Source organism: Phasianus colchicus, chromosome 8 (assembly GCF_987193195.1).
Source record: "Phasianus colchicus chromosome 8, bPhaCol1.hap1.1, whole genome shotgun sequence".
NCBI classification, from domain to species: Eukaryota; Metazoa; Chordata; class Aves; order Galliformes; family Phasianidae; genus Phasianus; species Phasianus colchicus.
In genome coordinates, this window is record NC_143443.1 from 14,664,057 (window position 1) to 14,677,232 (window position 13,176).

Sequence of the window (13,176 nt, forward strand, 5' to 3'; positions counted from 1 at the left end):
TCAGTAGGAACACTTCCTTCTGAACTGCATTACACTTTGATTGGATTTATGAGGGCAACTGAAACTGTGCAAGTGACTGCCTGAGGCAGCCTTGAAAATCTTACCTCCCGTTCAAATTACCACTGCGTTAGCAAGAAAAAACAAGACACCACAGACAAGTTGATATGGTTTTATATGAACAGTAGCACACCTCACACCTTAACCTGCACCACTATTCAAGATTAAGTGCACAGATTCAAATAAAGTAAAAGAATATTTTTGCATATCTTCACATTGACAAAATGAAATATTCATCCTAAAACAAAGATAAGATCCATAAAACACTAATAACATTATCTTTTATGGCATAGTCTACATATAAATCCTGAGATCAAAGAAACAAAATGTTAGAACAAACCACTAAAATAAACACTCTTGCTGCAGAACTAACTCTGAACTTCAACCGAGACAGCTAGAATGCAAGGGAGCTGTTGGAAAATAGGTAATACCTTGTCCAGGTATTCTACTGAACACATTTACCATCCATGCATTTGTTGGATACTCTTTTTTAATCTGACCTTAAAAAAAATCTTGAGAAACTCATTTCAGAATTTTTCTTCAACACTTATCTCAAAAATGGCCCATTTGATTCGTGAACATCTCTAATGTATATCATCACTGACTGAAGGAGTTTTTTTTATATGATTTTTGACAATTTAACAAGTCCTCCTGACAAATTAAATGGTTGTGTTGACAACTTAACTGTACTGCCAATCAATATTTTCAATTACTTTCATTGTCATTCAGAAAAAATACAACACGAGGTCATACAGTGGTAAAACCAAGGAAAGAAAATAAAATGATGCAGAGTTGTGGGGGAGGGGGCACTGGGAGGGGACTGAAAGTTTGAGGTGCAACATGCAATTTAAACACTCTTTGTATTCTAAGGGAAAGGTTAGGTATTTCAGAATAACTTCTCTAATTTTAGATCTTAGTGACATCTCGCTGAGAATACAACACGTTTTTCTTTCTTCCCATAAGCTATTTAAAAAGTCATTAAACTTGAGCTACTGCCACATGGTACTTTTAGTGAAATCATCCTCTTCATTCCATCGCTTCAGAACATAACCCACGTGTTCTTAATCACTAAACCAGCCCTATACAAGTTAGATAGATGCAATTCAAAAGGCTTGTAGGTCAATTAAGAAATTTTAAAATCTGATTCTTAAGTCAGAGCCCTCTTAGGCCCAGCTTTTTAGTAGAAAACAAGCTGTAGTTTCAAATGTTTCTACCACACTGAAGGAATAAGAAACACTTCCTGCATATTAGATTACAAACTCGCCTTTCAGCCCTGTTTAGAAATCAATCCAGAGTGGCCACAAAACAGTAGCAAGTCAGAGTATAAAACTGTACATTAACTAAATGAGCAAGAAACTGAGACTACTTCATGAATTTCCCTTTTCCTTAATGCAATGGAAAAATAAAACAGCTTATTAATATTTCTTAGAAAGAATGTACAGGGATGGACCTGCACTTTTTCCCCAATGTGCTCTTATATTTACATGTGATTTCAGCAGGTTGACTCACCCAAATTCCATTCAAGTTAGCCAGTTCTCAATCCATTGACATTCATCAACATTGTTGAATGTTTATGGACACCAAACAGCAGATGTGGGCACAGTGAGATGGTGGGTGGTGCGTTTCAGTACCAGTGACAGTGATGTGAAAGACAAGCCATGTTCCAGATGGCCATGCACAGCTGTCACACCAGGAAATAAAGAGCATCTTGATCAGCTTATCCACAGGAATAGACACACTGCAACCAGGGAACTGTGTATGGAACTGAATATTGGCTTCAGTGAGTTGGAAACAATAGTGGAAACGTTGGAACATTGCAGTTTGTGCCACGTGGGTCCCATAAATGCTCACACAGTAAAAGAAAGAACACTGTATGCAAGTTTACTGGGACCTATTGAACCAGTATAAGGCTGAAGGTAACAATTTCCTGGATAGCATCATTATCAGTAATGAGAAGTGGTGCCATCAGCACAAGTCAGAGTCAAAATGGCAGATCACGGAGTGGTGATGTGAATTTCCAGTTGAATTAACAGGTAAGGACACAACCCCAGTGGGTAAACTGGTATGTATTGTATTTTGGGATGGGAAAGGGGCAATCCTTCTACTTTTCCTCAAACCCAGAAAAACCGTCAGCTCTGACTGCAGCATCATGACGCTGCCTAAGCTGAAGGCTCAAACTTCCAGAGTCAGGACAGAGAAGGTTACAACCTTCCACTTGCAACACGATAATGCCAGGCTCCATACCAGTTTAAATACAGTGGAGCACCTTCCCCATCTCAGCTGGACTGTCCTACCACACTCAGCATGTAGTCCAGATTTAGCACCATCTGACTTCCCCTGTTCAGACTGATGAAAGATGGACTGCATGGGCAACATATTCCTTGCAGTAGTGCCATCATAGCAGCTGTGGACTAGAGGGTCACCTGGTGGTGCAGATTTTCACAGGTGCAGCATGCAGGCTCTTGTTCATCACTGGTGGAAGTGCAGAACTAATTAACATGATTAAATTAAAAAATGGTGTTTTGTAGCCGAGAAATTGCTCTATCAAATAGTATTATTGTGTTCCTTGTGTCTTCTTGTTTCTATGGAAAGAAATAGGAGTTATTACAGCGAAGACCAGTATTATTAGAACACATTACCAGTAATGTGATGTTACTAGTCAACCCATTAGAAATTTTGTTCTCCTGCTAATAAAAAACAAATTATTTTTCACTACTAAATGCAGGAGGAAATGTGGGAGAAGATTATCAGGGTATTCTGTATCTTACATCCTAGACCTGGCAAAGAAACACTGGGAAACAGGAAGGATGCTTCTTCCACCACAAGACAATTTGAAAAAGGCATGCTGATATAGTGATTAAACCCTGCAAAAAATTAGAGTATTCTTGGCAATTATCTAATGAAGTCTTTGGCCACATAACACTGAAAATTGTGAAAGAGATCACAAACTATTACCAGAGACCATACCTTATGGTAACTCCTTGAAATCTAACATTTTAGGTGGATTTTAAAATCTCCTCAGTATTAACTCAATATTTCACTTTATCTTAATTTTTTTAAAAATTCATTTCCAATTTTGAGACTTATTTTTAGTATTTATACCATTTACATTTAACTAGTTAAATACCTAGGAAACACTTTCATGTAGGAAAGGAAAACTGAGTAACTGATCTCTCTTACTTTTGTTTTAAAAAAATCAAACAAGCCTAAGTGCTGTGATTAAAAATAAATAAACAAACAAACAAACAAAAACCATTACTTCACCAAGTCGTCTTTTTTTTTTTTTTTTTTTTTAAGATGCAGTTTTTTCAGGTCACTAAGCTTCCAAAGCTACAAATATTCAGATATTCTTTGGAGCAAAAAAAAAAAAAAAAGTTTGTCTTATGAAGAAGCAGACTACATAAGTTTATGTGAAGAGAATGACTTCTTAAAGCAAATTCCACTACTTGTGTTGCTGCGAAACCAATGGATTCTGCACAGTTCTGTTAACCATCAGCAATTATCTTCCTGTCAAAGCTAAAGGTAACAAATTTCCCCATATCCAGCAAGGCTATATCATCAACCGGACACCAGCATCATTTGACGGAAACTAAATCATGACACAAGCCAAGAGCTCTGACAGACAAATGTGCTGCCTCCGAAAATCTAGGCCTATCACTCAGAGGAGGAAAAAGGTTCTCTCAGCTGGTCTTTCAGAAAAGAGATTAAATGTAGATTCTGTAAGTACAGTACCAAGCAAATCCTAAATATGAGAATTATTAATGGACTTTACTACTTGTGTTTTTAATCTTTTGCCAGCATATGCTCATCTATTTTACCTTGGTCTGTCTTGTTTCCTGATGGACATAAAAGGCAGAGACTCGGCATTATCCCTAGTCTTAATCAGAGACAGCAGCACAAGAGCAATGTACCTCTGCCTATCATATGGATAACATTTTAGCACTAGCTGTTCTTTTGTAATGAAGACTGTGTAATAAAAGATACCTCTAATATGTCTTGCCCTTACACTTAACAATAACGTTCATTTCATGATATGCTATGTAATAGGGATATCAGTTCTTAACCTGCACAGTAACAAAGTACTGCATTATCACAATGCAATTGCAGCTTGGATGGAATTTGCTGATAATCTGTGGCTGGATCTCACATTTTTTTTCCCCAAAGGGACATACAGTACGGTAGATCAGCCTGTAACTGCAAAACTACAGTTTGAGTATGGCCATCTTTAACCCATGTAATACGCACAGCAAAAAAAATGTGATGTTTTGTAAAGTGGTGCTATATATTGTTTAATACAAACCAAAGAACTTTCATTGACATGTCAGTGAGATATTTTTCATACAAGACCTGGTGTCATATTAAATGAAATCACTGGTACAATTTATCTGGTGAAAGTTCCAGTGGAAAGCCTATGATGGGGACTTGATGTCTGAGGGGATTGATAGTGCCACAAAATGCCTTTCACCCCTAGGTCATTGGTTCAAATGTGGGCCAAGATGGTTGTGCTCTAAAGCTGTTACTATTTGACAGCTGTTCAATGACCTATATGAAATAAGCAGATTCAGACCAGTACCTATCAGGGAGATGTCCATTCCACAAGGAACATGTAGTTGTGGTAGGCATCAATCATCCTCCTTGTTTGGAATCATCTGAGGATCTTCCAGCAGCTTGAGGAACTACACGGCCTGTACGGACATGATTTCCAGAGGCACTAACTCCACATAGAGGCTGCTACAACTTACATTACATTATTTCGCCTTGCTAAAGACTACATATATATGCTTCTTATACTTCACAGCACTGGAAGAGTTTAGACCTGTGAGACTGATCTCCCGCAAAACAACTATAGCTAGAAATTATCTTAAATTATAAACAAAAACCCACAGAACGCACTGTGAAATGTGATAATTAAATTTCCAGCTCCAGATTGTATTGTACCACAAATATTTATAGTTCACATGTAGAAAATAGTACATTAAAACAAGACTCAATCTAAAAGACTACAGTTTGTTTCTTTGTTGTTGTTTTTTTGTTTGTTTGTTTGTTTTTTGTTTTGTTTTTTTCCAGGTACTCCACCAAATTAGATTTTTACGTAAAACAGAAGAATGGGGGAACAAGGCCAAGACCTAGAGTTAGGTAAGAAACAGTGCAATAAAGAGAAACAAAAGAGCATTTTAACTGTTTCACACAGCACATTTTGTTCTAAATATAAGGGATTTTTCTCCTTTTTGGAAGACTGAGGATCAATAGGAGTTCTCCTAGAGAGCTTAAACATAATTCCAGCATTCCCATATGGGAATCTAGGGGTGGTATAGCATGAGGAAAAATACCTACTACTTTTTTCCTTTCCTTTTTTTTTTTTTTATCGCTACTACATAAACAATAAAAAGCATTCTTTACTCTAAAACAAAGAGTACACCAAACATGGATATAGCAGTATGAAAGTTCCTAAAACTCTAAAAGTCTACTTTTCTGTAGTTTTAGAGCTCATGAGATGAAGTACCAAATACCTTTTAAAGCCCAGATCTAAAAAGGGATCCTCTTCAGTGTGGGCTTCAGATTAATTAAAACATGAAGCATACACGAAATCTGATCTGAGGTATTTCCATTCTTAATGGTTTAAAAGTATTAGCACAATCAAGATTCTGATAGTTCCACGAACCCAGACTGCTGCACAATTTTAGAAACAGAAAATCCAGAGAGTATTCATCTGGAGAATTTAGCTATTAAACAGCTAGTTAATTCATTATTAAAAGAAGTATTCAAACCAACCAATAAAAATGTTAAACGAGATAAGAGATGAAAATTCTTAGCTTGACGCTCAACTCTACATTTAACATGAGATAGCTAAATTATCTAAATAATCAGGCTACTCTTATTTGTTCTGCCTTAAAATGATACTTATGAAACACTGCCTTTTAATTATAATATGGAACAAAGCTTATTTAAATGAAACACATAATTAAAGCACATGTCATGCTAAATCATCTTCGTTTATATCACAATACACCAGTGCCATGACACTGTTGCTACAGGCTTCAAATGCTACAAGAGGGAGGACATATTTACCTACAAGCAGGAAATCTCAATGAAGAGTGCTTCAAACCCTAGCTGTCCATATTTGTCTAAACTCATCCTATGACTGCACTTGCCACTTCTTTTATGAAAGGACCTATTAATGTAGTTTAAGATTACAGTCAGTATTTATCTTGCTTTACGTACTGATCGGTTCACACATGGGGTTGTGGGCAACAAGGGAAAGGAAATAAACTGAAACTCAAACTTTTCAGCTTGCCACAGTGTAGTAACTGAAATACGCTATTTTGCTTTACAAATTAGTGTTTCTGCTACAAACCATTGAAGGAAGTTTATAATGCCAATAACACCTGAGAAATCAGATACTACTGTAGTTAATGACTGGTTTTGGTAGATTGTTAACTGCCCTTAACTTCCCATGAGTGGTTAACTAACAAACCAGTCATTACCTTATTCATGAGGATTAGAGGTTAAACATAAACTTGATTACAAGCTATAAACGTGAGTAATTTGAAATGTTATTGGTTATTACAAAAATATATGGTAATAATTTCCTCTTTAATGAAAAGGAGCATGTTTTTAGTGGTCCCTAGTTTCTTGTTGAGGCTTAGGAAAAGAGATCAGTCTGTGATTAACAGTTAGGCTCTTATGATGGGCATCTGGAGCTAGGTGACAAAAAGGAATGCTCACCACATATCTGTGCCATAAAACAATTAAAATGTCACTCTATCCCTGCAATAAAACAGAGGGTTTGTATGCAGTGTCTTTAAGTTCCAGTTCCAAATGCTTGTGGGTGATAGATACAGTTGTTGCATGCACATGTATGGGGGAGAAGTAAGAAACCTTTACTTACTTTCCAGAAACATTACAGATGTAAATAATTCAAGTATGACTTAATCCAGAATCATCTTTCCAGTGCAGTGGTATAATTACTTGTAAGAAAGTGCAATAAGCATTCTTTTCAAGTGCATATGGTAAAAAGTACATTTAAAACACAGAAAAATAAATATCTTCAATTCAGATGTTTCTATTTCAAATAACAGAACGATTGGTTTAAAAATCCTTGGAAACACGAATTTTCCAAAGCTCTTTTGCAATTATTTTTAGCGCAATGTTGTTTCTAATACATTACTTTGTTGCTTAAATTTCTGTAACGCATCTTGTATTTTGATCCTCCTTACTTCTCAGCACTTTCTCTACAAATCTGATGATAATCCGTATCAAAAGAAATGCATGCATAAAAATATATTGCTATTACTGAATAACGCGAAATTGTGTTTGGACACAAGGGCTATCCTGCCACTGTCTGAACTGATTCAGCTGAGAATCAGCCAGCATGCAACAAAGCAAAAATATGAGGAGAACTTCAAAGTATAAGAATAGAAGAGGTAATGTGTAAGAAGATAGAGGTAAAATCTGTCGGAGCGGAGAAAGTAACAGAGGTACACCACTGCACTGGGTAAGAGATTGACATGTCCTGCCTGTGGAGAAGTACTGCCAGAAGGTCAGTCACACTACGAAGTATCCCTCCGCAAGACAGTCTGGGGTAGAAGCTAAGATCAAGATCTGCTTTACATCAAGAAACAAAGCAGCATCAAATACGTGTTTTAATGCACTGCCTTAACTAAGCCTCGCTTTTCACTCAGTATACTCAGTATGTCTTCTATTGGCCATAAAATCATAATTAATCACAAATACTATAAAAGGCATAAGCATAATCCAGTAGATAGAGCATGAGACCAGAAAATGGCATAAGGATCTCATTCTGTGCCCATTACCAACCTCTGACTCTCTCTTTCTCTGCCCCAGAGTGCATGTGGCTGTGGGCACACCAGGACAGGAAACTGTCACAATGCTACATCACTGGTTTCAGCCTCCAGACAGCTATCGGCTGTCTCCAGAAGCATATATATCATACAGCATTTTATCAACCTCACTCTATATGGACAGATAACTTCAAATGAGATAGGACAGAAAGCAAGTGAGGAAGCAGAGGCGCTTAACTACATTTGAATTTAGAGTCAAGCATCCATTTTTTAGCACAGTATAATTCTGTAAATTACTTAATACTGAGAGCATTCTCTACAAAAAAAACTGAATTTATAGTCAAAAGAACACAGAAGTTTCAGATGCAGAATGTGAGCTTTTACTAAAATAATCCTTTAAGCCCATCTTAATGTATTTAATGTAAATTAGAAGCAAGAAATAAACAAATCCTTGCTAAATATTGCCAGGAATATTTTAATATTTTGAAGTGTTGTGAGATCTGTCCTTTTCTCCTTCTCCCCACCCCCCAGGATTGAGGCTGAGGACAAGAGTTGTGGTATGCAGGAGGGAAAGGATTAGGTACCTAAGAGATACTTGAAACATATCCAGAGCATTTTAAAAGCTGAAAATAAAGGCTTTTGAGAAATACATTTTGGGGGCTGAAAGGAGAATTGATACAGAAAGCTAAACTGGCATGATTTTAGGGGATATATCTAAAAAGCCTAATCATTGATAATTCACAATTTGTGAGCCTGGTGGGATTTCATGCAGAGCACTGGCCTCACTAAGGTAATTGGTGCTATTGAAACAACACTGGCTCAGCAGCATGCTGCTTTCTTCCTCGCCTCCGGGCACAGGAAGGATCAATATTTGTTAGGATTGCTTCTTGTTCCAACAATGTAAGATTTACAATACTTGCTAGGATTCTCACTTTGTCTTCACACAACTCATCAGTGGAACCCAATTACTAACCTCAGACAAACAACATTAACATGAGCCTCTATGCTTCTTTATTGCCCTTCATCCAAGTCTCATTTCAGGGTCTTCAGGCAGTGCCACTATAACAGATACTACACTTTAAAGTGTGCTCCAAGGAATAAATTTTCAGTCTTTCATTACTCGTACCTTGATTTACTTCATATCATCTTGCCGCTATAGACAAAGATAACACACTGTAAATTACAGCCATCCTGTCTTGTAGTTTCAGAGGTAGGGGGAAGGCAGGGAGTGATGCTTTTGTGCTACAATTAGCACTGGGCACCAGCACTTTACTGCTATCATCACTAGTGACTGAATCTTGCTTATCAAGGATGCAAGCCCATTATTTCATACAAACTTCTTTCTTAAATTGCTGTATATTTATTTCAGACTTTGATAAATGAGAAACTCTACAGTAAAAGAAAAATACATATTTTTATATTGTTTATTGCATTAGCTTAGGATATGTAATCTCATTTAACTTTACTCATGGGGCTATTTCTGTAAATTTTTCAGCCCGAATGTCTTAATAACACAGTGGCCCCTGATAGTTTGCTGCTCATTACAATCTCATTCAAGCTCAGTACACAGAAGCAAAATGCCAGACTGGATAATTCTGTTTCAAACATTTTAACTATTCGTGCAGAGTTGGCAATAGAAGGCTTGGAAAACAGTCATTGGAAAAATTCCTTCAAGTTAGCTGTTGCAGTACCCCCTTATTTGTCCTACAATTTCCTCCATCCTCCATCCTATTCCAGTGGCTGATAACTAAGAACATTAGTTTTATGCGACTTGTCAAGCTCAAATGAAAAGAGAGCTAACTTTAATGACACTGCAATTAATCGCCCCAATAGACAGACAGCTAAAAGACAAGATATTGACTTCATTAAGGATAATGTATTATGTCATTAAGTTGGTAGGGTCACCTTGTGTATCATATATGCTTGCTAATATATTGGCATTTTCCTCAAATAAGATAAATTCAGATATGAGTGATAAAGCTGATTAGAAAATGTTTAATCTAAAGAGGCTAGTTTCCTTATATTCCACATGGCAGCCCCAGGTATAAGCGGGCTAGTAAAAATCCATTATAGATCCAGATTTAACTCAAATAACAGATCCCAGCAATTTATAACCCTTCTGTTGTTTTTGTTTGTTTGTTTGTTTCCCGCACACACAAACAAGCTTACTTGTTATTTGCCCAGACTATTTCTGATTTGTTTTAAATGTATAACCTTCTTCAGCACATGTAAGATTAAAATGACCGGTGCATGCTAAATTAGTACCTGTGTGTGAGGGCTTTACCGTTTACAAGTCAGGAATTTGAAATGAGTTTAACTTGAAAGAGCTATAATAATAATGAGCTATTATACAGCTGATCATTCCTTCTAATTAAGAAATTTCTCTTTTTACCCAAACTAAAAGTAGTTCTGCTGGTTAAAGATTAAATCTATTATTTTTCTGATTTTTTTTTAATCAATAACATGAAATATTTGCAAATTAAGATACATGTGAAAGGAATTCATGCTACTTAATACCACACAAATTAAACAGCTCTGACATCCACTGCCTTCCTACTCATTTCCACAGGATACACTGGGTAGGCATATTTCTTGTACTGTTATTTTCTCAGATTTCCAAGTAAACAGAGACCTGGTCATTTCATCACACTTGTGACTATTTAAATATTCAATTTTATACGTTACTAAATAATGCAATGCAAACTTAATATTCTGCAAGTAAGTTATATTTTATATACATGGTCAGCCCATTTCATAAACACTGCTTCAATAAACCGAAAAAAATAAAGAAACAGAGCACTTTATTTTAAAATCTCTTTGCTATAGGATTATGCTACTGTGTTTAGATTTGCATTTATTAAAGCAAGAGCTTTAAGAAACCAGACTTGTTTATCCAGATCTGACCTAACAGTCTAAATCCTCTATAATCTGATTTACTATGATACTCCAAATTATTTTTTAAAATAATTTATATAATATGCATGAGACCCAGGTAAAAACCTACAGATCTTTTTAACTCAGTGAGCAACAAAGGGATATTTTAAAGTGAACGTGCTTGTTTGCCTGTTGCTATTAATTTATTTCTGCAGTTCCTCAAGAATAAAAATGATACTCTGGAGGATAACAGTCTGTTAATGGTCAGTTTGCCTCAACACTACCATAGGCAACATGCACAATCTCCTTCAAAAGAACAAACTCTAATTAGCTTTGCCTACAATTTCTCATTCCAAACCATACCTTTTAACCTGTACCCCATCTTTTCCAATATTTCCATTAAGGTTGTCAAAAGCAGAAGTTTGGGAACCTTTCCTTGTGACCTTGGCATTTCTTCTCAGGCTTAACGTATTGGCATTTTTTCCTCTGACTGCATCGCTTCTCATTTGTCATGATTATTGTTGAATTTTTCAACTGTCATTCCCGAACGTAAATCAATGGTTGTCGACTTTCCCTTTGTCATATCTGCACTGCCAACAGCCTTTCCCTTCTAAATGAGGCTTCCTCCCTTTCCATCCATTAAAAAAGGCCTGTCTTTTGGAGAAGTCAATCCTTTGTTAGGTCACTCCATTTATCATTCTTCCAATCAGTACCTGACACACTTATTCAGCCAGGTCTTCAACCACACAATCATTGTTCATTTTGGAGGGGGGTGAAAGGGAGAAAGAAGGGGGTACTTTATTTATGCATGGTGCTTTTTGCCATCCATCTTGACCAGTTTTCTATTTTTCAATGCTCTTGTATCTTAGGGTTCATACTTGTTTGAAGCAAACTCCAGATTTTCAGGGAAAAAACAAAAAGCAACATCCAGTGGGGCAAGGGGAGAGAGAACATGCTCATGGCAATAAAACATTCTGCTGTATAAAGAATAAAGAAAAAATAAATGTGGGAGAAGCATCTAGCATAACAAATTCATTCTGTTACAAAGGAAGTCTTAAAAGAACTGCTTCTATACTAAAAAAAACTAAGAAATCTAAGTGGAACAGAAACAGTAATGGATCGCATGACCTTTTTGACAAGGTTTCAGTCATATAAAGTTATATTACAATAAAACCAGTTTCTAAGGAGAATATTGGTTCATAGTGACTTACAGAAGCCTTCAGGACATGACTTGTTCAATAAAGAAAAGGAAGTTAGTATCTGTTATTTATGCGGCTACAGTCACGTTTCGTTGAACAAATTCACACAGCTTCGATCCCCTCTACTAATATTTCAAACAGACCTGCAAACAATGTTATTAAGCTGCTTTTGTCATTGCTGGGTACTAGGTAAAAAATGTCTGAAGTTTATTAGAACTACTACTAACTAGTAGCAACTAGCTTTTCTACAGCCTATTATTATCATTTGCTGTTGCAGGTTAGAGATGAGTCAATAGCTCACACTCAGCCGTAAGGCACACCCATACCCAGATTTTTAGGGGCATGGAGAGAGAAGAAGCAACTACACACCAGATGTCTAGAAGACAACCTTTGCTATAGCAAAGTGGACCACATATCCCGATCCCCAAATCCTTCAAACATAAAAACACTGCTCCAAATACTTCCTATTCAATAATTCAAATGGGAGAAGAAGGCATTGCAAATAATGCAAAGGTGATTTATTTCAGAAAGTATAAAAATAAAAATGCAAGCAATATCCTACTACTGTGACAACTTGACAAAACATTTTATACAAGGTCACATCTGTAAGTCTGGCTAAAATCATAATCAGGAACAACTAGCAAGATGGGAACTTACAGGCTAGAGCACCTGAGGCTCCAAAGACAACTGATAAAAGTTCAAGCATTGTGCAGATCTGGCTGTTAATTTTCAATGCATCTCTTACCCTGATCCTTTAACCCAGCTACAGACAATTAGTTTGGTTCCATCCCCTCCCACCCTTTATTTTTAATACATGAAAATCTTAAGGCAGGCAAACTATGCAACTATTTTCTTCACAGATCTCTCCAAAAACATTCTCAGAAACCTTCAAAATTCTACTGCCTTCCCGCTCACTGTAAGTGGTATCTTCTGTACGGTATCTGGCTCTCTAGCAAATTCATAAAATAAATACAAATCAGGTTAATACACCGTTTGCTGCCATGTTACTGGCTTTTGTATGTTTTCTCTAGGATGGCTAATATGCCTGGCCATTTCCCAAAACAGGCAGTCACCACTCATATATTTGGTGCAGCAAAAGAAGCTAAAGTATACAGGAACTTCAAAGTGAGAAATATGAGGTGTGATCTTTGAGATGTGTGGTTTGACTTACTTGCTGCATCTCATGTGCGTTGTTTTGATCTGGAGTCATCCAAACAGAAAATGTTATCACAGAAATAATTTTT

General features: G+C 36.5%; 1 protein-coding gene across 1 annotated transcript in view; it reads right to left on the bottom strand.

Annotated features, from left to right (window-relative positions):
• The window catches only part of LRMDA (leucine rich melanocyte differentiation associated), a 643,577-nt gene that overhangs the window by 360,687 nt on the left and 269,714 nt on the right, over positions 1-13,176 (bottom strand). The gene's annotated exons all lie outside the window — the stretch shown is intronic.